This window comes from Arachis stenosperma, chromosome 8 (assembly GCF_014773155.1).
Source record: "Arachis stenosperma cultivar V10309 chromosome 8, arast.V10309.gnm1.PFL2, whole genome shotgun sequence".
NCBI classification, from domain to species: domain Eukaryota; kingdom Viridiplantae; phylum Streptophyta; class Magnoliopsida; order Fabales; family Fabaceae; genus Arachis; species Arachis stenosperma.
Genome location: NC_080384.1, coordinates 43,760,690 through 43,788,146, shown reverse-complemented (window position 1 = coordinate 43,788,146; position 27,457 = coordinate 43,760,690). Strand labels below are relative to the sequence as shown.

Genomic DNA, 27,457 nt, shown 5'->3' with positions numbered 1-27,457 from the left:
TAAGACACCACATTTGCGCCACTGTTTTCCGCCATGAGGATCTTTACTCCAAGCTGCAAAGCTTGATCTCTTTGAGACCAAGCTCTGATACCAATTGATGGTTTCAGTGGCTAAGAGAAGGGGGGGTTGAATCTTAGCCCCCTTTTTTGCTTGCTAACACTTGCTGGACTTATAGGAGACTTTTCTGTTTTTAGCTCGTCCCTAGCCACGAGACTTTTTCATTTTGTCTCGTCACTTGGCACGAGACATTTTTGGATTTTGCTCCTGTGCAGTAGAAACAGAAATGGAGTAGGAGAGAAGGAAGATTACACCCAGATATATCCTGGTTCAGCTGCTAAGTGCAATGCAGCCTACATCCAGTCTCCATCACAACAATGATGGAATTTCACTATAATCAACTTTGATTACATACACCAATTCTCCCTAGGAACTACCCTTCCTATCTGGGACAAGTCCAGAATTCTAAACCCAATCCTGAACTTGACTTGGTCACTGCCAAGCTTTCAACTGTAAAGTGCTAACCCAACTTACAAGGGGATTCCCACAGAATCATGAAACACAACACAGATGTACAAAGGAACTCTAAGACATCTATGGCTTTTTCTTTTAATTTTGTACTCTCTGCCTTTTTTCGCTCTATGGCTTTTTTCATACAAACCTCATTGTTTGCCTTTTTCCATGAGACTCAAGACATGACAAAATTAAACAGAAAAATACAAAACAGAATACTTTGAAGGAGAAGAACATATGTTAGCTCAGGTAGCTCTGAGAATCCTGTGCCTTGCACTCTCACACTGTCTCCTTGCTCCAAACAGTGGCTGTTCTCTCTTTTTAAAGAAGAGGGAAGCCTCCACACTTGAAGCCAACACCCAAACCAACTTCTTCCTCCTTCAAGAAACAGAACTGGTTCGGCCACATAGAGAGAGAAGAGATAACCATGCAAAATCTAACATGCAATTACCTCTAGTCCTTTCTTGATCATCACTCTTCATCAATCCGAGCGCTCCATCCTTGGCTTCCTTTCCAAGATGAATTTCTGGCCCTTGATGCTTCATGATGATGATGACTTCATCTGCTTCAATCTCTGCCTCAACCATCACTTCGCCACTCTAGCTACTTCCTGTGGTGGTTGAGCAGAATCAAAGACAAGCCATGCTTCAAGAATCTCCCTTGCTGGCCGAATCTTCTTCCTTCTTTTTGAGTATGAAGGATCCGAGATTACCTCACCAAATCTTACCACATTAGGTGATAATCTCAGCCACAGCATACTTTTCTTTTTCTTTTTCGTGCCATCAACTCGATGGTTTTTAGGCTTGCTTTCCCTTCCTTTCGGTAGCTCCAAGTAGCTTCCATGGCTTCCTGGTTAATGACCGAAGAGAAGAGAGAAAGGGATGAGAGAGAAGAGAGAGGATGAAGAAAAGCAATAAAGTGTGTTTGAATAAATTAATTAAAATGGGTTGCTTTTACTTCCCTTTGATTGAGTAGCGTGTAGCATTGATGATCACCATCATATCAATCACACTTTCTCTCTCATAGTTCCCATGCATTTATTAACTCCACTTCAAAGAGATGATTTGAATTCCATCACATGGTATGAGTGGAGTCCGTTGGGAGTGTGCAGCATAATTAAAGAAATGGGTTTTATTTGTTAAAAGGATAAAGCAATATTGTGTGCCCCATCTCCTTTTGATTTCGGTCCAAGCAAGTTGGTCATTTACCAACAATAAATTTGGGCTTGCACATTTAAATTTGGCCCAACATTATAATGATCAATTCAGCCATACATCATTGAATATTTTTGAATCAATGCTGAATTGATTTAACCAATTGGGCTTAAGTAACAATTTCTAGCCCAAATATGATTTCAGCCAACATTATCACAAAGTCTTAATACCAAGGCTGAATATTTTTGATACAATTGAGCTTGATATATTTTTCTTTTCTTTTCGGCCCAGTAACAATCCTGCATCACAAAATTATTAATTAACGTATGTTAAATAAAAATCAAATTAATAATTTTGTAATTAATTATTTCAATAATGTTTGTTCATCATCAAAAATTAAATTAGAGTTTTCCAAACTCATCAGTAACAAATTATTAAATAAAAAATACTACAAAAAAAAAGTAACAAATATAATTTGATGAGAAAGATTAGATTTCTATATAAGACATCATAATTCTTATACTTCAAGACAGTTATTAGGGGTGGCATTTTCACCAGATCTTATATAACATGCGATTATAAATGTGTTTATTTAGAGCGTTTAAAATAAATTATTTTTGGAATTGATTCGATTTGAATGAATTGAAAATAAATTATTGGGTTTGAAATTATGTAAAATATAAATTTAGATTTGAATATTAATATAATGATTTGATTTTATAATTAAAAAAGAATATTGTAACTCCTATTTTAATGAATTATTCTTAGAGTGGTGTAATTATAATGTAAAATTCATGAATTTACAAATCAATTTAAAGACTTATTTTTTATCTCCATTCGAAAAAAAAATTAAAGTTTATTTTAAAATTAAATCAATTTCAACTTCATTATATTCCAAATAATACACCATAACATAAATTATACCAGAGCATTAATCTCTTATATCTTTTGGTGACTTAGTTGGAAGTGCTTAGAGCATTAACATGAGTTGCTACCAAATTGTGATATAAATTTAGGGTTTGTCTGTTTTCTTTTAGTTCGATTGGAGATTTGTTCGTGGACGACTTAAAGTGTGTAGCTGTCTCCCATATTGTTTGGAGTTCAGGTTGGTTTTCTATAATTATATTTAAATTTTATAAGTATTGTTACTTTATGATATACTTAATTTCTCTAGGTATATTTGTAGGAAAGAAGTAGGAGGTCGAAGGATGTCTAGTGTCTCCTTGTTGTCCTTTGAGTAAAGTATTATTTTTGTCTCCAACGTTTGGGGTAAATATCAAAATTGTCCCTAACGTTTTAATCGTCCTATTTACGTCCCTAACGTTTTTAAATTGACTCAATGTTGTCCTGCCGTTAGGGATCCGTTAATAAAATTAACGGCAGGACAAAATTGAGACGATTTTTAAACGTTAGGGACGTAAATAGGACTAAAACGTTGAGGACAAAAAACGATACATAGAAATAATTTTAATTTTCTCTTCAATAATATCAAATTTTACTGTACATAGTATTATTATTTTTAATCATATTTACAATTAATCACCTTATTTTCATTCTAAATAAATTAATTTTTTTATAATTTTACGCTTAAAGTAATATAATTTTTTTATAAATAAATAAATTTTATACTTTCATTCTAAATAAATAATGTAATTTTACTTTCATTACTTAATCACATTACTATATTTTTTTTATAATTTTACACTTTCATTCTAATCACATTACATTATTTATTTAGATAAAGTGTAAAATTTATTTATTTATAAAAAAATACATTACTTTAAGTGTAAAATTAAAAAAATAAATTTTTTAGAATAAAATAAGGTGATTAAGTGTAAATATGATTAAAAATAATTGAATATATGTACAGTAAAAATTGATATTATTGAAGAATAAAATTAAAATTTATTTCTATGTATCGTTTTGTCCCCAACGTTTTAGTCCTATTACGTCTCTAACGTTTTAAATCGTCTCAATTTGTCCCGTCGTTAATTTTTAGTCCTATTTACGTCTCTAACGTTTTAAAATCGTCTCAATTTTGTCCCGTCGTTAATTTTATTAACGGATCCCTAACGGTAGGACAACATTGAGTCAATTTTAAAACGTTAGGGACGTAAATAGGACGATTGAAACGTTAGGGACAATTTTGAGATTTACCCCAAACGTTGGGGACAAAAACAATACTTTACTCTTGTCCTTTTGCTTATTAAAAATTGTGGATAGTAATAAAGGAGTATATATAGACTAGAGTGGTTATGATTATATGTATGTTTAATTATGGATGGATTTAAAAATTTAAGAGTGGAGAGGTCGAAAATTAAAATTTTGTATAATCAAATATAATGTTATATGTTTGATAATAGATATAATTATAATTAGTTTTTTAATTAAAAAATTAATAAATATTTGTCAAATAAAAGAATTATTTCAGTTTTTATAATTTTTTTATGGTTTTATATCTAATAAAATATAAAATTATCCATTATTTTATTAAATATTTATGTGACAGTGAGTTATATTTTTATGTTTTATATCATTAAAAGATATGACATAAAATAATATAAATTAATTAAACTAACAATTTTGTTATATGAATTTAAAATATATTAAAGTATTTTTATATAATAATAAGAGTAAAAATTAATAGAAAAATAATAAAAAAGAAACAACTAAATAAAATTAGAAAAAGAATAATATTATTATAAATAATATTAAAGTATTTTTTATATGATTATATATATTAAAATTAATATTTAAAAAATGTTAAAAAAACTCTAAATCAAATAAAAAATACAAATAATATAAATATATGTAGAGAAATTTAAATTTTAATGCATAAAAATATTAATTTTTTTTTACTATCACTATACTATTAAGTTTTACTCTATACAATGCATCTATTAAAATAGTATATGAGTTTAAATTTTGTTTGGAAGGTCTCCCCTTAAGTCTGTCCCCGTATTTAGTTAAATGCTTGTTTGATATTATTTACTTTGTGAAAATTGAAAATGTTGTTTGGTTGAGACCTCTAATTGAAGAAAATATTCTGCCATCATTTTTCTAAAAAGTTTTGAATTTCTGATGTCACTGATGTTTATGTTGCTTTAATTCTAAAAGAAATTAGGATATTATTTGGTGGATGCTTCTAATTTAAGAAAAATACTGTCAAAATTTTTTTAAAAAATTAATAAGTTGTAATTTTGTTAATACTTAAGTTGTTTGAATTTTGTGGCACGATAATTTTAAGTTATCGTTTGTGAATAATGTACTATAAAAGTAACACTTAACGGTAGAATAAAGTCTAAGTACTTTTATGGTGTCAATACTTTTGTGGCGTATGTGTTCAACACCAAATCTTTTTTTTTGTGGAAAGCGGTATCTAGATGTCCATCTAATAAGTATCGACTCACAAAGTATTTACGAAAACTGAATTCTCTCAATTTTTTTGAATAAAATATAATTTTTTATTATTAATTTTATAAATAGGACAAAAAATAAATATGAGAGAATAATAAAAAATTAAAAATTATACTTTATACTTTTAATTTTTTTTAATTAAGAGAATCCATTCCTATATTTAAGCGCTGGCGATATAACCAACCACTTTTACTGCCATGGGTTCAAGCCTTGGTCTTGCATATGGACTAAATATGGGGAAGTTAATGTAGACGAGATTAATTGTTTTGCATTAATAGCCAATAGGTTTAAAGGTCGGTTAAGAAAGGCTAATGTAAGAGAAGTTATCTTGAAAGAAATTAATTGGGAGATAACTGTAGGAAATATAATGAGATAATATTTAATGCAATTCGTGTTAGTAATATGGAAAATGTTGAATAAGAGATTTATCCAAAAGCAGCTAGCTAGGTTTGATGATCTTTTAATTTATAATACGCCGTATACAACCGTTGATTGATGGTTGTGTTCATTCTAAATTGTTTGTCACGGTTAGAATGATGGTATTAAGACTGAGGCAAATCAAACCCAATATTCATTTGACTAGTGGGGCACTTTTGTTAATGAACAAGTTTTCGAAACAAACAACATTCCTAAGAATTACTATGATGCGAAGGAATTAGCTTCCTTACAGAATCATTTCGCCTCTCTCATCCTACAACTTTATCCTAAAAACTTAAATTTCTATTCTAAACATACAATAATTTGTAAAAAAAATATTTTTCAATGCATAAATTTGTTTCACTTGTATTAATCCATAATTCTCGATTTCAATTAATGTTTAATACCAATAGAAACTAACTTATTGGGAAAATTAACCTACTAAATTCGTCAATAATAGCAAAAACAACAGCACACAACTCTTGCAAATGACCCTGAAATCTACAAAAAATTAGAATTCACTTAGACCCAAAGTCAAAGTGTCAGAAAAAATAAGGACACTAAAAACGGTAGAAAAAATATGATTAATAAAAAATTGTAAACCAACAAAATTGAAGAGAAAATCACCATGAATACAATGGCAATAATAGAATTTTGATTGGGACTCTGAAGAGAGAGAAAACCTAGAAAGAAGGGGCACATACAGTGAGAAGAAGGAAGGTTCATTGCAAGAAAAATGCTGACTACTGTCAGATTTACTGTCGAATTTCATATGCGAAATCGATGGTTATAGTTATTACCGTTGGATTAATCCGACAAAAATGATGTGCAAAATGACAAATTTGAGTAGTCGTTACCAACAAAAAAATACGATGGTAATGTTAACGAAAACAACTCAAAAAAATTCAAATATCAATTACCGTCAGATATATTCGACGCAATATTCAACAATAACGAAAAACAAAAAAACACTTAAAATAAATTTAAGATTATTATGAGATATGATCAATACAAAATTCGACGATAATTAATATTAATATTTGAAAAAGAAATCTAAATAATCAATTACATTATAATTTGACGTTTGTGTGATCTAAATGTAATTGTAAATCCAATTTAAAAAGGAAACTCAAAAACAAAGGTAGAAAGAGAGAGAGACGTTGGCGTTTTAATTAAAGCCTCCATTTTTTTCCATGGATAAGTTGTTTGTAAATATAGTCTGTTATTAAACGTGTTTCACGGATAAATTGTCTGTAAATATAGTCTGACGTTATTAAACATTGTGTTTCATTAGATAAGCATTATCGACAACCTCATAGGCGGTAATACTACCATCACGCGAAATTCAAATTTTTTAATTTTTATTTTACCAACCACCAAGTCTTTGGTAATTAATTTTTCAAATTTAGAACGTTGAAATTAAATTTTCATAATTAAAAATAAATTTAAAAATATTAACTTATAGACAAAAAGGTCGTCAGTAATATATTAACGTAAATTTTATTTTTTTTAAAAAAACTTTAAAGCTTACCAACATTTAAGTCATTGACAAGTTAGTATAAATTATTTTTAAATAAGAAAAGTTTAGCTTATGTTAACGACGGCTAGGCCGGTAAATTATTTACCTAATTAAAATTAATTTTTAATTAAAAATACCTACCGACGGCTTGTTTGTCAACAATTTTACGTTGATAATATAAGCCTCAAACAACTACCGATTGGCACCAAGATGATGCCAAAGTTTCCAAACAACTACCGATTATAAATATAAGCCTCGAACAAAATCAAAACTAGCATAATTTAGCGATGTACTCTTGTTTTTCCAACGGCTATGCATCGGAATGGTTGTCAATAATCAATGCCCTTCTAGTAGTGTTAAGGGTTGGGGAGGATGGTCGCGCCATAATCGTGCAAAGCTTTTTCTCTAATTAGAAAACAAGTTAGGGAAGTTGAAAAGATTAGGGGTTCAATTAGCTAAGATGTTAACGGGCCACATAAGATGATTACAACATAATGCTCATTTAAGCTTTTAGGCGCCTATGGAACTCCTCACAATACTCCCTATCAGTCACAGGGACACAAGAAAGGACAGTAGTATCTACCCAAGATCGGAGGCTAGAGGAAACTTTTCTCGACATACTCGTAAGGACAGAGCGTGACATAAAGACTACACCTATAGATGCAAAATAAAAAGATTGTTACTAAAAAGAGGTCGGACCTCGCCCAAAAGAAGTCAAGCAAAGTCAACAAAATAAAAAAAAGTCACTTTTTCCACACTCTTTTTAAAGGACAACCAAAAGGTGTCCCTCCCATGCAACATTGTCACATCGCAGCGACACCATTAGAAAAATTACAAATACACACAGGCAACAAAACGGTAATAGTCATTGTTTTACTAAAGAATCAAAAATCCAAAATCCCCAAAAATAAGTAAAGGGTGATACCAATTAACCATAACAAAGAGTCTTTTAAACTCAAAACACCAACTTCAACAACAAGCAATGCAATAACAATTAAAGCAACCCCAAGAATCGACAAACACAACACACTAACATCAACACCATTATTCAAAAGCAATCTTTGGTAAACAGAAATGCAAGATCATCAGGAAGAAGGTAAAAGAAACCAACCTCGAGGAAGATTGCAAAAGAAGGAGGGGCACGTCAAACAGCAGTAAAACATGAACGTTCCTCTCCGCACCAGCAAGGCAAGACCTTTAGGAGAATCCAAGAAAGAGAAGTCTTGAAAGCAAGAAGTAATTGAAAAGCAAGAAAGGAAGGACTTTTCATGAAGAAATGAGGGAATGGAAAGGTTTTAGAAATGTGAAAAAGGAAAAGAAGAAGAATGGAAAGACCTTTTATAAGAAACAAAGAACGAACGGCTCCTTCACTTCTCTTTAAAACGAGTGCAGATCCCAAGGAGAAATGTCGCGCAACGTTCACTCTTCATTTAAAGGGGAGGGGGAACGTTCAAAAATTCAAATTTTGAAACACGTCGAGTTCTCGACCTCTGAAAAGGTGGAGCACCCGACATCTAAGCAGAAGCCTCAAAATGTTTGAGCCCGACCTATAAAAGGCCCAGGACTCAAGCAGGGGCACTATTCATACCCTGACCCAAAACATAAAATTAGGCCTAATAAAGATAAAAGGCCCAACTCCGGAGGGTCGGCCTGCATCATCTACCCGACCTCTTTAAGGAGATCAGATGTTATATAGGGAGCCCAGCTCTACTTGTCCAAACAAGTAACAGATAAACGGAATGGTCATGCATCAATAAAGGTGAAACTACTCCAACAAAAGTGGTTATCAACTCTACTATAAATACATTGACATTCCTCAGGTATAAGGTACATTCTAATCTACTAAAAATCTGTCTAAAACTCTTGCTAACTTAAGCATCACCGCAGGGACGGATCCAGAAATGTTATTATGGGGGGGGGGGCAATAACACATATAATATTAAAAATTATGTAAAAAATTTATATAATATAAGATGTATTACAAAAATATACTGATAAAAAATATATTTTAAAGTACAAAAAATATGTGTGTACTTTTTACTAACGAAGTGGTCGATTTTTCGTATCCTAAAATTTATCGATAATAGAATTTGTGTCAAATTTTTCATCAATTTTTTTTTCAATATAATTAAAAGACAATTAGTAAAATTTCATTTTTTATTTTGTTTTTGAGTTATTTTTCACAATATTTATAGTTGAAAAAGATCTCTTAGTTGTAGCAGTTGAAACAGAAAAAATTAATATCAAATAAATAAAAAAAAAACAGTCACAAGAAGAAAAGGAATTCATCACTTCATGAGATTTGAAAATTTTTATTTAATTAAAAAATATTAATAATAATATCTTTTCCAAATTTTTTTAATATTGTTACTTACTTTTTAGATATTAGAAATCATTAATATTTAAATTAGACTAAACTTTTATTTATACTAGACTAAATACTAAATAACTTTTTTTTAAAAAAAATTAAATTATGCATAATAACTTATTACTATAAATTTTTTAAAAAAAAGTTGGGGCCAAGGCCTCCACTCGCCCCCCTTGTGTCTGTCCCTGAGCATCGGAGTATTTTGCAGGTATCACCCCCCACTTCCTCACGAGGAACTCGGACAGGCGACACTTTGGCATCAACAAGTCAGACACTGCCATATAAAGGGATCTGGACCCTACATTCAAGCCCAAATCAACGTTTTAGGTAACTTTCGGAACCACAATAATTAAAAATTAATAAATAATTCATATTTAAAAATCCCTTAAAAGTTGATTTTTGCTATGCCAACACCCTCTGCGACTTGCTTTTTTATGTTTTGAATATTAAAAAAGTCCTCAATTTTACATTTTACTCACTTCCTATTCAGAAGAATTGTATATTCACTGCCTTGACCACTTATTCCATGATTGTGAATAAAAATTTAGGATTTAGTTCTTTTATCTTTAAAGGATATATTTCAATAATATAATAATATTTTTAATAACTTTTAATAAAATATTTTTATAACACTCTTAAAATACCTATAACAGTTCGGATTTTCTAAGTTATAGATTCAAAAAGTATCCATATTTGTAGAATTATAAGTGTTGCGGCTTTTTTAATTACACATGCGTGTGATCAATTTAATGTTGGTCACTTTGTATACTGTTGTACATTCGGTTTTGTCAAATACACTGTGGAAAAGCAAAATTTTGTCCGTGCAAAGAACTAGAGAATAGTTATTGATGATGTGATAATTATTTTGTTGTGTTTGGGCCAGAAAAAACATATATTTTTTGGTAATTAATAAAACATAAGATGATTCCGGTCCAAAAAAAAAAAGATGATATCACTAGTCTTATTATTAAGTATGTGTTGGAGATTTCGAATCCCATTTTTTACATGGAGTCCTTAATCTGACAGACTAGAAAATACTTTGAGAAATAAAAAAAAATATATAAGATTATAGATAGAGGATGTTAAGAGAAATTCGATTTTTTGGTGATATGGGCTCTTGCTGGACACATGAATGGACCAAGAAAGACAATCTTTGGTTTTCTTTTGAGCGTACTAGGAGCCAGGAGGGTATTTTTTGAGATGTTCACGGCTTCACGCTTTGTATTTACTAAATGATATTAATTTGATATGTCTTTATCAAAACTAAAAAAATTTAATATAATTTTATATATTAATTAATTTTTATATTTAACTCTTATGTTTATGTCTTATATTATTTTTAAATTTTAAAAATTATTTTATTAAATATAATTATTATTGTTCACTTTTATTAAAAAATATTTTTAATTTAATTTATCAAATATAAATACTATAACTTTTAAAAAAATTATTTTTATAAACTGCTTTTAAAAAATATTATCTAAATATGAAATATCTTTTGTATCTTGAAATGATCCATTTAAAAAAGTGGTATTTGTTTCAAATGAAAATCCAAACCCACTTTAAGTGTTGTTTTGTTATTCACTTTAAATTTAAATTTAAATTGAAAAATGTGAAAAGGCCTTGGTTATAAAAAATTTGAATATAAATCCAATTTCGGATATAATTTTGGGAAAACGCTATATTTTTTACGGATATTAAATTTTGATTGGAATCACAAATCATGGTACATATAAATTTGTTGTTACACAAAATGGAAGCATTTTCGTTACCTATGATTTGGGGTCATTTTTCCTTTTTTAAGTAGAAAGTGGTTTTTATATTTTGTGAAAGATTTGGTATTTCACGTTATATTTTGGAGATGTTGTATAATGATGAATACCTGTGTATTATTGTGTTTTTTTTTTTTTTTGAATTAAAACTGTGTATTTTTTAGTGGTTGTCTTACCTTAGGAATCAAGACCACTGTGTATTTTTTAGTGATACCTCTATATGAAGTTCGAAGCCCATCCATTGGCCTACCTTCACATGTTTTTTCCACAACTTATTTAGCCCAATTCTCACCAAAACCTAATTAAGTTAATTGACATTCTAATCAGATGACTAATCACAATTACACCAGCACAAACCCTTGTTGCGTTCAGATTCATCTGAAAAAGCTGCTGCAAGGTCTTTTCACCAACTCCCAGTTCAGCCGCACCAGTGCAGCTGTCATCACAAATCACTTCTACATATATGTTTTTGAGGTCCATACGATAACAAGGGCCGTGCATGTTTATTTTTTTTTTGAAACAAAAAGCAAAGGATGGAAAGTGCAGCGCGTCTCGCACAATGAGGATTGTTGTGGGAGGTTTGAGATTCTGTTTGGACATGGGCTTTTTGTTGGTCCAGGTCTTAGTCCAAAAAAAATCAACACAATAAGGTAGAGTATCAACGAAAAAATACTAATAAAAAAATAAATTAATTTTTAATTATTTTTGACAAAAGTTATCAACAACCCAAAAGATCAAATATCATTTCACTTAGGGATGGTAAAACTCCCTGAGACGCAGGGATCCCTGCGTGGACTGTCCCAAATAGGGATCCGACTGTGGGAAATTTTTTCCGTGAGGATGGGAACGGGGGACAAAATTTCTCCGAGACAGGCGCGGGGATCCGAGCGGGGATCCCCGCCCCATCCCCGTTAATCCCCGAAGTTCATAAATTTACTAAATTGTCCTTAATAGTTTATTTCTCATATATGTTTTTTAGTCATTCACACACACATACACACTATATATATATATATATATATATATATATATATATATATATATATATATATATATATAAACGCTATCCATACTCCATCCAACCTTTCCCTCTCGCCGCTCTCCCTTCTTACCGCATTTTCACACCTCACCGTGCCGTGATCCTCACCGCGTTGTACTCTCTATTTGCGACGTTCTTTTTCGTAACTTTGTCGTCGTGTCTATTCCCTTCTCTGTTGCCGCATCTCCCACCTTGTCCACTTCGCTATCCTCTGACTCCCCGTTGCATTCCCCCACTGCGTCATTTTGAAAGAAGTCACCATCTTATCGTTTAGATTTTTTGTATAAAATCTTGTTATTTTTGTATAGAATGAATACTTACACTTCTATTCATATGAAAATTAATAATTAGTTAGAACTATCAGGTAGATGGGGAATAGGGTCCCCGCAGGAAATGGGGCCCTGTGAGAAATAGGAATGGGGAGCAATATTCTCCCACGGGGGGAAACAGGGACGGAGGCGAGGAGTAAATCTGGAGGCGGGGATGGGGAGTAGGGAGGCATCCCCGCCCTGCCCTGCCCCATTGACATCCCTAATTCCACTCTTTGTAATTCCTAATCGACCTGTTGACTACTCCTGCAATACTCGTTTCTTAATTCCTGAAAATTCTATCATTCTTTTTTATCCAAGTGCTCCAAAAGATAACAATAAAACTAAATTCACCAACATTCGATCAAATCGACTGCATGATTGACTCTTGAACCACGTAAACTTACGGTCATTCAACTCCGTATCCACCAGTTCCATCTCTTAACACATTAGCGTCTTTCCTTTCTTCCAACTGCACGACCTCATTAAAGACACTCATGTAGAAAAGAGAAACTTGACATATTTTCGATAAAAAAGAACTCAAGTCTTTCCATATAGCAAGCTTCTCTTCCCTTGTATACGCACCATACACCAAGCAAACTGCATAAATGAAAATTATTATTTGTCAATTTTTCTTTTATACACAACTATCTCTCCTCTTTATAACACTTACTCAACCTAAACATCATATCATTCCCTATTATTAATAAACCTCCAGAAGTACCTTCTGATCCCACAAATTCCAAACCCACCCCACAAATTCCAAACCCACCGCATTATTACCCTAAAATTGCACTACATGAAATTTAGTAATCACCTCCTTCTTTATCTTTATCAATTCTAACATATTCATATTATTTTTACACTTAAATTTTTTACCATTTTTTACTTTTCAAAATTTTTTTAAAAAAATCCAAAAATTTAAAGAGAATATTCACATGTTAATAGTGAACAGTTAAATAATTTAATATGTGAAATAAATAATTAAATTTATTTCTAAAAAAATTATTTTGTTTTTAAATTAGTTTTTAAAATTTTTTTAATTAAATTTATTTTTTAAAAATTTTAAGTTAATCATGTTAGTTTTTTTGTTAGTTTTTTAATTAATATTGTCAAAATCTGTTAATGTAACACGTTAAGTCGTTAAGTAACACTATAACATACACTTAAGAGTTTTAATTAATTATTAATATAATAAATTTATGAAATTAGATCAAATTAAAACTTAATTGAAAAAAGAACTTGAAGCTTTAAAATTTTGTAATTTAAGATTGATTTTATTTAATTTCATAAACTAATCATGTTAATAATTAAATAAGATTATTAGATGTGTACTATGATATTATTTAACGTATTATATCAATAAATTCTATGTTATTAGTAAAAAAAGTGATAGAAGGAAGGATTATATGATTAATTTAAAACCTTTAACATGAATTTAATTTTAAAAAATTTAAAAATTAATTTAAAAAAAGAGTGATCTTTCAAAAATTAAATGGATGATTTAAGTTCTGTTTGAATAAATAACTTAATGAAGTTTTTAAAAAAAATAATTTAAACAATAAATATATATTAAAAATAATTTATAAAAAATATTTTTTAAATTTTTTTATAAATATTTAAATAATTTTTTAAAAATTATAATTTAATTTTAAAAAATATACTAAATATTAATATTATTTTTTTTCATAAATTAAAAATTAAAAAAAAAATAATTTTTAAAACCTTCTAAACAACAGTTGCTCTTAATATGTGTAAGCCGATAAGCACGTCAAAGCTCTCAACTGAATTTGATTTCTTGTTTTGAATCCAAGAATTGACTACGGTTGTGCATTCCAATAAGTATAGCACACCATCAGTGGCATCCGGCACGTATATTTTTAAACGCCGCCTCCTCTGACCATATATTAAAATCACTAAAATAAAAAACATCTTTGAACTTTGAAGAATTCAATGGGTTTAGCCGAATATTTTTCTTCAATAATTTTGGAGTTAATATTTAATTTGATTTCTAAATTTATACATAAATTTTAATTTAATTTTTAAAATTTTAATTATTTTTATTTAATTTTTAAAATTTATAAATATATTTTATATTAATCTTTGAAATGATTTTTAGTATAAAAATATTAATAGAACGCTATTATAAATTATTAGATGTACCTTAAAATTTGTAAAATAATGTAGTTTTGATTTTGGCATTTAAATAGCTAAAAAATAGTATTATATCACTTATTTTATTAAGTAAAATTTTAATAAATATTATTTACGAGATTTTTTTGGATTATTTAAATGCCAAAACTAAAACGATATCATTTTATAATGTTTAGTGTGTCATCCGAATGTTCACGACAGTGTTCCATTAACGTTATACGTTGAAAATTATTTCAAAAACTAACATGAGTTATGTTCACAAAATTTGAAAACTAAATAAAAATAATTAAAACTTTATGGACTAAATGTTGACTTGCATGAAAATCAAATTGAGTATTATCTCATAATTTTAAATAAAATAATTTTATTATTAATTTATCGAACATGTATCCTAAATTCACATATTAATATTATTAATTAAAAAACTTATACAAAAATACAAAATTTAAATTTTTAATATATTATTTATTTATTTATTAAAATAAAAAATTTAAAAACATTTACAATAATAATTTTAATATATATTTTTATAGCACATGATAGTTAATTAAATTATTTTATTATAAAAGTCTTTATTTCAACACTTCAATTATTAAAATACTAGATGCGTAGACTTGAATTCTTAAAGAATTGTTACTCGGTTAACATTTTAATTTTTAAAAAGAAAATTAAATACCTATTCTTTAAACTACAAAAAATCTCAACTCTCAAGTCAGCACATTTGTCGTACAAAAGTTTAACTGTATTTACAAATTTTATTATTTGAAGATAAACGGTTTGGAAATTTTTATAAACTGCTCAATACCTTGTTTTCTAATAATTTCCAGAATTGGAAGATTTTATTTATGCTTTAATTTAATTTACTAATTAAAAATTTATCCATAATAATTTTTAAAAAATATTTACGCATATTTAAGGATAAACTATCATTTCTATTTATGAAAGTTCTAAACATTGATAAATTTACCTATAAAAACTAAAATTAAAATTATACCTAATGGTTATCGATGACTAAGAGAAGAAGAGTTGAATCTTGGTCTCCTTTTGGCTTTGCTTTTAAACTTTGAATTATGTTAAGAAACTTTGAATAGAAAATAGGAGATACTTTAATTTTGTCTCTTGACGTATTAGGGAAATGATACACTGATGTATCCTAATTCAACTACTCAGTGTAATGTAGCCTACATCCAGTCTCCATCACAACAATAATAGAATTTCACTATCTTTCAACAAAATTACAATCACCAATTCTTCCTAGGATTCTAACTAATCCTATCTGAGACAAATCTAGTTTCTAACCCAAACAAGACTTGACTAGGAACTTATCCTAACTTTCAACAGCAAAGTACTAACCCAACTTACAAGAAAATTCTCTCAGGATCATAACAATAAAACAAGAAAACTAACAAAGAATTTCTGAGATAAACTTAGACTTTTTCTCCAAGTCTAACTCTCTGTCTTTTTTCACTAAATGGCTTTTACATGCAAACTTCACCATTTTGCCTTTTACCATTGAAACACAGAAAGAACTAGACTAAAGTAATGAGATACTCAATGAAAACCATGAAGGAAAATAATAAACAGCTCAGTGAGCTATGGAAACCCAAACGTTGTGCTTTCACTCCTTACTTCAATCCTTGGCCGTTCATCCCTTTAATTGAGGAATGAAGCTCCCTAGGCTTGAAACTTGCTTTAACACCTTGTTTGACTTCTTCTCCCAAAATCAAATGTAGCAACGGCGTGACAGAGAAGAGATGAGGTAGAAGCAGTGACCAAATCAAACATACAACCATACCTTACATCTTCTCTTTCAACCTTTTTCATCTTGCTTATTGAATCTGGACCGCATCTTCTTACTTTGGCTCCAAGTTTGATTTTTGAGTGTTGATTCACAACGGAGCTTCATCATCTTTGATTTCTTCATTTTTCCAAATCAGTGCTTATAACACAGAGGATTTCTTCAGCAATCTTCAACGAACCAAAAATGTAGAAACGCTCTTTTTGTGATTTTCCCTTGGATGTGATATTGCCTTTGGCCCTAGCCTCTTTGACCTTCTCTTCTTTTGCTTGGAATTGAAAACTTTCTTTTTGTTCTTCAATTGTGCCCTAGCACATTGCTTTCTTCCTCTTTCCTTTTTGATTTAAAGTCTTCACGTGGGTGATGTGAAAGAAAAGAGAAGAGAGAGAAGAGAGAGTTTGATTTTGGTAGAGTGTTTTGGTTCGGTGGTGATGTAAATTGGTTCAAAAGAAATGAAAACTGAATCACTTAGTTAGAAACTAAATGAGAAGATTGGATTTGGATATGGACCACCGGTTGGGCTTGTGATGAACTTGGGTTAATTTTTTTCTTTTCTTCATTTTGCTAGAGGCTTGTTTTTGTTGCTGATAGGAAGGATTTGTGATAGTAGCAAATATATTCTTAGGCCATTGTGTGTGTTTGTGTGTGCCAGATGCTATTTTGGCTTGTATGATTGCTTCTTCGGTCAGTTTCAATTCAATTTATTTTTTGCACACTAAACAAAACAAATCAAACATACAATTGGATTTTAACCTAATAATATTTAATCATTGTCTTAATCATAGTTTAGTACTTTAAACTCAACAATCTTTCCCTTGATGATAAATATTATAAAATGAATTGAGAAGAAGTGAAAAGAGTTTAAGATACTTCCCTTTGATGTTTCCTTTGATTTGAAGCTCCTCCTTTCTTTTGATCAACAAGCTCCCGCTGAATATTTACTTTTATCAACCTATTATTAATATAAAGTAGAAACAATTTCAAACATCCAAGAGTTTTGCAATCCGTTTTGATGTATTGGTGAACCTGCTTGATTTTCTAAAAAATTACAAGGCTTTTATCAAAAGATATCATCAACCAACCTTGAATCAGAGCTAATAAAAAATCTAATAAAAAACTATATGTCAATTCAGTGCTAAAACAATAATTAAAGTCATTCATTTAAAAGCTCAAATATCGATCAAAATATCAGAAAACATGTGTAACCCGATTTCAATGTCATAGCAATATGCTTAATCAAAATTTCAAATACCAAACAAAGACTATACACAATCAGAACAGTATATATAGGCTGCAACAGTTAACATTAATAACAAATTTAATGACTATTTCAATTCATTTTCACTCTTTCTCCCCTTTTTGTTATCAAGGAGGGAAAGTTGCATAGAAAATAGTCCAACATGCATTCCAAAAGCGCAAAAGCAGGTAAAAATGTTAGTGTTAAAGTTCTTATGACTATTATAGTAATCCAACAGTAAATAATACCCAAAGATCAATAAAATTCAAAGACCAAAAGAAATAAAACAGTGTTTCAAAAATATTTTTTTAATAGCATCAATATTGAGCAGAGACTAGACACTAGATCCCTCATCCTCAGTTCCAAGAAGATCTTCTTCTTGTTCGGACATTGCTTTTTCGTCATCCAAGGAGTCTATATACTTAAGAAACACCTCAACTCTGCTTTGAGATTTCCGAAATAAGTTCTCATTTTGGATAGCTATTAGTTTCTTAGCTTGTTAGCTCGAGTTGATCATTTGTTTAGTGAGGTTTATAAACTCCTGTAATAGATCCTTAATAATGTCATTCACTAGGTACTTATGAGAAGAAGATATCCCTGCAGTAGATAGAGGAGGAAGACTTTCGTCCTCTTCTTCTTCCAAAACAGTCTCCCTGGCTGCCTTTGTACCCTTTTTCTTAGATTGCTTTACTGCACCACCACACTTGAGATATAAAATTTTGTCTTTTAGGATCTCATTGCTCAAATCAACAACAAAGTACTCAAAGATGTAAATTAAAAACATTTCATATGAAAGCAAGACATTTTTATCACTTTTGATATAGTCAAACATATGGCATATCATCAAGTAACCAAAAGAAATTTTTATTTTGTTGAGTATAGCAAAGAGGACCAAAGTATCAGAGAAGGTGACCCTTTGATATGAACCACTTTAGGACAGTAAATTGTGAGTGATAAAGCGGTGAAGCTGTTCTTTGGCAGAACCTAAGTCTCTATGATTTGGTATAACACCATCCAAGAGGGATATGTTCTCACATATATTGGCCAAAATATCTATGTGTGAAATTCGAAGATTATTGTCCCACTTTTTAGAAATGTAGGAATCTACTCTTACATCAGAATAAGCAAGGGATTCACCAATGTTTTCTTGGTTCAAATAGATTTGGCAGCCCTTAACGTATGAGTGAAGAGAAGCCTCACTATAGTGTATGTTAGCATAGAATTTTTTGACCAAATCAGAGTATACAGGCTTACAAATTTTAAAAAGTATTTTCCAATCCAAGTATTTAAAATTTTAAAGAAAATCAATTTTTTTTTAGCCAAAGATTTTAGGCCAGCAACATAAGTGGAGCACAGGAGTCGTTTGGAAACAATGTTTGTAAAACTCAAAATTCATGCTAGAAAAAAATTGTAAAGAATCATAATTAAAGTGGGGGCATTTACCAAAATAGGATTTGAAGGCAACTGGATCAGTTTATAGAGGTTCCTTTACAGAGTTAATAAAAGGTATTTTGTTACCTTTTGAAGGGTGAGAAGAGGGGGCCGAGCGTCCTTGAGGACAAGAGGTTGATCGAGGAGGAGGAAAGGTTGGTGGTTCCTCATCAGTCTTAGGTTTCTTTCCTTTCGCCACTTTTGCCTTTCAAGTGCCTTCCTATTGAGGTGCCAAAGATGGCTTTAGATTGGTGGCCTTTGTTCTAGCCATTGGTTCGGGTGGTTGAGAGGAATAAGATGAAGAATGCGAGTGCGTGCAAATGTGAGTGTGGGCTTGTAATTTTTATGGAGGGTTGTGAGGTGGATATATGGTACTGGTGCCTCTGTGGGTAGCGACCTTCTTTCTCATTGTAAAAGGGATATGAAAGAAGAGAAAGTGGAAGTAGTGGAGTAATGTGGAAGATGAGAAATTATCAATCAATAACTACTTTAAATGCTCAGAAATCCTTTGAAAGACGCAAAGAGAATAAAGAAAACTTGATTTAAAAATTTTTGAATTTTAAAATTAATACATGCAATTTTGAAAAGACAAATCAAATAAAGATTTTGAAAAGAAACAGACTGATTTGACTTAAATGAAATAACATAAAATTCAAATACTCTTTTTGATGTTAGTGATCAAAACAAGCAAGAGGCCCACTTCATAAAATAGAATATCTTTCTCTTGGGTCCAGTGGTGGTTTTAAGGTAGCACATTGGACCACCAAGGATTCGGTTCAGTTTCAGATTCATTAAAATTATCAACATATTATCTGAACTTCATGGAACCTAGAGGGAGTCATCATCTACCGAGTTTGTCTCCTGTCGACAATTTATAATCTGCAAGTTGTGTTTTAAGACAAATTAATTGAGAACAACAAGAGAAAGCTACTATATATTATGCCTCAGCAGTGGATAGAGCAACAGTAGCTTGCTTCTTTCTTGACCACACATTCAATGACTGTCCAAGAAAGCAATAAATTCCTGAAGTGCTTCATCTATCAACACGGTCTCCAGCAAAATCTGCATCACAATACCCAACTATACAAAACTCATCAGTTTTAGGATACCAAAGATCAAAATCAGTCGTGCCTTTGATGTATCTAATGATCCTTTTCATAGCAGAAAGATGTTATTCTTTTGGATGATATTGAAATCTAGAACACACCCACACTATGAATAATATCCGGTCTAGAGGATGTTAGATACATGAGAGATCCTATCATAGCTCTATACCTTATTTTATCCACATCTTTCCCTTTTTCATCCTTATCATGTTTGAAATTTGGATGCATAGGTGTACTCATTGGTTTGAAATTTTCTAAACCAAATTTGTTTACTAACTCCTTGGCATATTTACCTTGGTGTACAAAAATTTCACTAGTAGTTTGTTTGATTTGAAGTCCTAGGAAGAATGTGAGTTCTCCTATCATACTCATATCAAACTCACTAGTCATTAGTTTTTAAATTCAACACACAAGGCTTCATTAGCCGATCCAAACACAATGTCATTCACATAAACTTGAACAAGTATGAAATGATGATTAGATTTTTTAATAAAAAGAGTTGTATCTGTAGTTCTCCTTTGAAAATCATTTTTTAACAAGAAAGAGCTAAGTCTTTCATTCCAAGCTCTTGGAGCTTGTCTCAAACCATAAAGTACTTTAGAGACTTTAAAAATATGATTTGAAAAATCTTTATTTTCAAAATCGGAAGGTTAAACTACGTATACCTCTCTATCAATAAAACCATTTAAAAATGCACATTTAACATCCATTTGAAAAGCTTAAACTCTTTGTGGGCTGCATATGCAAGCAATAATCTTATTGCTTCTATTCTTGCAATCGGAGCAAATGACTCATCAAAGTCAATGCTCTCCTTTTGGTCATACCCTTGAGCTACTAATCTAGCTTTGTTTCTAACAACACTACCATCCTTATCCAATTTATTTCTAAAGATCCATTTAGTACTCGTTACCTTCTTACTATTCGGACAAGGCACTAGTGACCAAACCTCATTCTTCTCAAATTGGACTAATTCTTCCTCCATTGTCTTTTTCCAAGAAGGATCATCAGATGCTTTCTTGACATCTTGGGATTTCACTTGTGATATGAGAGCAAGATTATTGTGTTTGGATCTTTTTCTATATGAGGATCTTATGGTAACTCCATGAGATGGATCTCCAATAATAAACTCATGTGGATAGTTCTTCAAGAATTTTCATTCTCTGGGCTTTGGTGAAGTGATCTCAGGTTGGGCATGATTTAGTTCTGCATTGTTGAGATTCCCAAAAATCCCTGCATCAGTAGGAGACAAAATAGAATTGTTCTCCTGCATTTTGTTTTGCAGAAACAGGGACAGCTTTTTACCAAAGTAAGTTTTGATTTGTCTTAATCATGGATCTTTTCAAGACTTAATTCAGTTTTAATTCCTGCATCATTTTTCTCAATAACACTTGAAATGGTGTTAAAATCACAAAAGGTGACATGTATGGACTCCTCTATTATTCTATGTTCCTTGAGGTAAACTCTATATGCTTTACTAGTGGTTGAATAACCAATAAAGATACATTCATAAGATTTTGGATCAAAATTTTCAAGATTATCTTTAGTATTTAAAACAAAGCATTTGCATCCAAAAATATGAAATTACTTAAGATTGGGTGGCACTCCTTTCCAAAGCTCATATGGTGTTGTTTTCTTTAAAACTTTTAGAACGATGGTTCGGTTCAAAATGTAACAAGCTGGGTTCACTGCTTCAACCCAAACGAATTTCGGAACTTTATTTTTACAAAGCATTGCCCTAGCCATTTTTTGAAGGCTTCTATTTCTCCTCTCAACAACCCTATTTTGTTGAGATGTTCTAGGACATGAAAAATTATGTAAAATACCAAATTCATCACAAAATAATTCAAAATCTTGATTTTCAAACTCCTTTCCATGATCACTTCTTATGGAAACTATTTTCAAATATTTTTCATTTTGAATCTTTTTGCATAGAGTTGAAAAAGCAAGAAAAGTGTCATTTTTATGAGTCAAGAAAAGAACTCATCCAAATCTTGTAAAATCATCAACCACTACCAAATCATAATGTTTACCACCTAGGCTTTGAGGCCTAGCAGGACCAAAAAGATCAATATATAGCATTTTCAATGGTCTTTTGGTTAAGATATCATTCTTGGGCTTAAAAGAACTTTTGGTTTGTTTGCCCAATTGACAAGCATCACAAGTGATATCTTTGTCAAATTTAATCTTAGGATGACCTCTAACCAAATTCCTTTTCTCAAGTTTAAAAATTTGAAATATGCTAGCATGTCCCAATTTCTTATGCCATAACCATTTTTCATATTCAAAGGAAGTAAAGCAAGCCAGATTTTATTTTTTTTTAGTTCTTTCAAGGTGAGTCCATATACATTATTGCATCTTTTAGCCACAAACAATGTTTCACCAGAATTTTCACAAACAACCACGCATTCCAATTTTTTGAAAATAACCAAATAACCTAAATCACACAATTGGTTAATGCTTAGAAGATTATATTTCAATCCATCAACTAAAAATACATCATTAATAAAAGTGGAGAAACACTTACCCAGACCTACGACCACTATCTTTCTTTTTCCATTGTCACCAAAAGTCACAATGCTTCTATAGTAATTATCAAGCTTGATGAAGAATGTGGACTTTCTGGTCATGTGCCTAGAGCATCCACTATCCAAGTACCACATGTCATTCTTCTTCTTGGATTCTAGGCAAAACTGCACAAAATCTTTAAGTGACCTTAGGTATCTAAATCATTTTGGATCATTTAATGTTAAACCTTCTCGGTTACCCAAGAGTATTATATTTGCCAATTACTTTGTAAACTTTATCACCAATTTTTTTTTAAAAAATAAAACATTGAATAGGCAAATGACCAACCCAATTGTATATATGACAGAATTTGTTACTTGTTGATTTTTTTAAAGTGATTTGGGATTTGAAATCTTTTGTCTTTGGAAGTTGAGGCTTCATTTTCAAAGCATGATTTTTCAAAAACAAGTTTAGATTTTTCATGATACCCCAACCCAGCCTTTTCAAAAAGAGATCTTTGACTAGCCAGCAATTTGTCTAAATTTTCATAACTTTGAGAAAACTTAGCTAAGTCTTAATTTAGACCCTTAATTACTTTATGCAACCTTTCATTCTCTTTAAAGCAATTCAAATAGGCAACAACATGATTCTTTTCATCAAGACTTTTGATTTCATATTTAAGCCGCTTGTTTTCTTCAACAAAGATCAATAGTGGTTTCGTCTTCTCTTAATTTATCTTTGAGAAAAGTATTTTCAGCCTTTAGGATGTCATTTTCAGATTCAAATTCATGAAATTGATTCAAAAAATTTCTTATTTTCTCAGTGAGATCATCAATCATAAGATTGATTTCTTCATTAGAAGGTTCAAGAAAGATTACCTCATTATGGTGGCTATGGTTGGCCATTAAGCATGCTTGAGAGTTGTGGTCAGATTCATCATCATCATCAGTATCATTTTAAAGATCTTCCCAAGAAGCCATAAGTCTCTTCTTCTTGTTCTTTTGAGACTTATCTTCTTTCTTCAGCTTCGGAAGTCATATTTGTAGTGTCCAGCCTCTGTACAGTTGTGGCGAATAACCTTGCTTAGGTCATTGTTTGGTTCCTTTGAGCTACCTCCTCTACTTCTTCTTTTGAGTCTCATCATTCTTCTAAGTTTTTTAGCAAAAAATACAAACTCATCATCTGATAAACAGTCACTGGATTCATCATCCAATGATTCAGTACAAGATTTAAGAGCCATTCTTTTCTTTTTTGTATCATTCTTTATGTGAGTGATTCCATATGCTACTAACTTTTCTCTCAGTTCATCATAGGTCATTTGACTTAGGTTACTGTTTTCAGAGATCACAGTAGCCTTAGTTTCTCACTCTTTAGTCAGGCTTCTCAAGACTTTCCTTACCAGCACTTATTCAGAGTGAGTAATTCCCAAAGCATCTAAGCTATTAATAATGATAGAGAATCTCTCAAACATGTCATCAATTGATTCTCCTTCAGCATGTCAATCATTGGTTCCTTTACTTGTGTGGTGCCCTCATGTGTAACTTGGAGCTTATCCCATATTTCCTTTGCTGTTTTGCATCTTGAAACCTTCTAGTATTTCTCGAAGCTGATTGCACAATTCAACATGTTGACAGCCTTGGCATTGAGTTTCATCTTTTTCTTGTCATCTTCATTCCACTCTACTTCGGTTTTAGGAGTAACAACACCATCAGTGCCAGTTTTTGTAGGGATTTAAGGACCATTCATGATTATCTTCCAAAGGTTGTAATCTACTGATTGAACAAAGATCTTCATCCTTTCTTTTTAGTAATTGTAATTTTTTCTATTGAATAATGGAGGTCTATTGTTGGATTGTCCTTCTATTAGAGTGTAAGCCACTATGTTGGAACCCATGTTGTTTGCCATCAGGATCTTTCCTCCAATCTATGAAGCTTGATCTCTTTGAGACCAAGCTCTTATACAAATTAATGGTTATTAGTGGCTAATAGAAAGGGGGTTGAATCTTGGTCTCCCTTTAACTTTGCTTTCAAACCTTGAATTCTGTTGAGAAATTTTGAGTAGAAAATAGGAGATACTTTGATTTTGTCTCATGACGCATTGAGAGTCAAACAGATTTATGTGCAAGGTGTATTATAGTGAAGTATTACTGGATAGTAGAATCAGGAGATACTTTTGTTTTGTCTCTTATAGTGCAGAACTAAAAACAGAAAAGAGAAAAGAAAATGACACACAGATGTATCCTAGTTCAGTTACTCACTCCAATGTAGCCTACATCCAGTCTCCATTACAACAATGATAGAATTTTACTATCTTTTAATAGAATTACAATCACCAATTCTCCCTAGGATTCTAACAAATTCTATTTGTGACAAATCTAGTTTCTAACCCAAACTAGACTTGACTAGGAACTCACCCTAACTTTCAACAGCAAAATGCTAACCCAACTTGAAAGAAAATCCTCTCAGGATCATGACAACAAAACAGAAAAACTAACAAAGGATTTCTGAGATAAACTTAGGCTTTTTCTTCAAGTCTATCCGGTTGGACTTGTGATGAACTTGAGCCAATTTCTTTCTTTCTTTCATTTTGTTAGAGGCTTGTTTTGTTGCTAATAGGAAGGATTTGTGATGGTAGAAAATATATTCTTGGGCTATTATGTGTGTTTGTGTGTGCTAGATGCTATTTGGCTGGTATCATTGTTTTTTAGGCCAGTTTTAATTCAATTTATTTTCTGCATACTAAACAAAACAAATCACACATACAATTGGCTTTTAATCCAATAATGTTTAGCCATCATCTTAATCATAGTTTAGTTCTTTAAACTCAACATTACCCATAAAAGATGGGTTTCGTACGATAAAACTATCCAAACCCTAAAATATTACCCAAAAATTATAAATTACGCTTTTTAGCCTAACTTAACCCATCCTAATCCCTAACCCCTTTATAGCTTTATCACCACTAAACTCTTCCTCTTCAATTCTCATCCACATCTACCACAACTGTCAGTACTACCGTCACCCCAACCACCACTCCCGTCGCCTCTTTCATTTTACCACCATCATTTTCTACCAATAAACAACCAAATTCATAGGTCAAAAATTAGATAGAACCACAACAACCCCATGAAAACATAACCAAATACCAATCACTTCCACCATCCCCAAAACCACGGTCCTTGTCACTGCCATAACTGTCACTTTCATCACCACCATTTCTTTTGTATCCACATTTACAACAGCCACCATGGCGGTGAAATTCACCACCACCACCATATCCACAGCCTCTTCCATTTCTGAAGCCACTACCATCACCTCCGCTATCAACACTAATTAAGGCTCGTTGACAGTGATGTTGCGGCCTTTAAAGTTGGAGCCGTTAGCAAGGATAATGCCTCCAACGACGAGTTTCATCGACGGTGACAGCAAGTGCGGTGGTGACAGAACGATTCCTGGCCTCCATTGCCACCCTCCCCTTTCTGCACCTCTAGCTACGACGACAACGACAAAATCCTCCTCTGGCGGAAGTTCTGAGAGCCGCGACTTCGAAGGAGGCTTCAGTTGCGACAACACATCACTTCTTTCTTCTCCTCGCATTTTGTCATTCTCTCTCACTCTCTCTCTGTTTCAGCCTTCTCTCTCACTCTTCCTCCTTTGCTCGATGGCAATGGCGATGGCCGCTCCCAGTTCCACCAGCACCTCCTTCTTTCCTCTCCTAATTTTGACAACTTTAGAAAATTAATTTTGTTGTTTACAGTCTTTGCAGTGGGGATAGATAAGGGATAAGGAATAAAGAATGAGAAAAATTAGGAATAGAAGAAGGGTATTTTGGAATTTTTTGGTTGTTTTTTTAAGTTTGAATAGTTTTGTCGTACAGAACTTATTTTTATGGGTACAACTTTAATTTCGTTGTTTTATGAGTAGATTTGTCCGTATTTAAAATTTTTGTGGGTAAAAATGATAGTTTACTCTATATTTAAATTAATTAGAATAATTTATTTTAATAAAGAATAATTTACTTATTTAAATTATTACGATATCAAAATGATCTGATTGTCTTAGAAATAAAATAACTATAATTTTAATAAAATTTATTTTAATCAATTTTAGTAATTGTTTTTAGTTTTAGTGATTTAGTCCGAGCAGCTGCTTTATAAAACCTCAAAGATAGAGACTACGCACCATCAAGTCTCAGATATTTAACCATTTAATTTTGGTTAAAACAATGTTTAGATCTTCTATGAATTTTGCATTTTTTTGGCATAAAAATATCAAAATATTATAATGTAAGTCTGTAACCATAGTGAATATATATTTAACATATTGTCAGAGGAGGCGGCATTAAAAAAATATACGTGCCACTAGTGGGTGCTTTATTTATTGGAATGAACAACACTGGTCAATGCATGGATTCAAAACAAGAAATCAAATTCAGTTGAGACCTTTGGCGTGCTTATCGGCTTACGCATATGACATATTAAGTTTTTGGATCTTGCTAACATGTATTTTTATTATACATATTTTAACAGTATTATAAAAAATATTTTATTAAAAGTTATTTAAAAATATTATTATATTATTGAAATATATCCCTAAAAGATAAAACAACTACATCCTAAATTTTTTATTCACAACTATGGAATAAGTCGTCAAAACACTGAATATACAATTCTTCTGAATAGGGAGTGAATAAAATGTAAAATTAAGGACCTTTTAATATTCA

General features: G+C 31.1%; 1 long non-coding RNA gene across 1 annotated transcript in view; it reads left to right on the top strand.

Moving 5' to 3' along the window:
• LOC130944398 (uncharacterized) overlaps positions 1-27,457 on the top strand; it is a 37,287-nt gene that overhangs the window by 9,042 nt on the left and 788 nt on the right. The window contains exons 2-3 of the long non-coding RNA XR_009072039.1: positions 2,702-2,769; positions 9,594-9,712. This is a non-coding gene — a long non-coding RNA (uncharacterized LOC130944398). The remainder of the gene's footprint in view (positions 1-2,701; positions 2,770-9,593; positions 9,713-27,457) is intronic.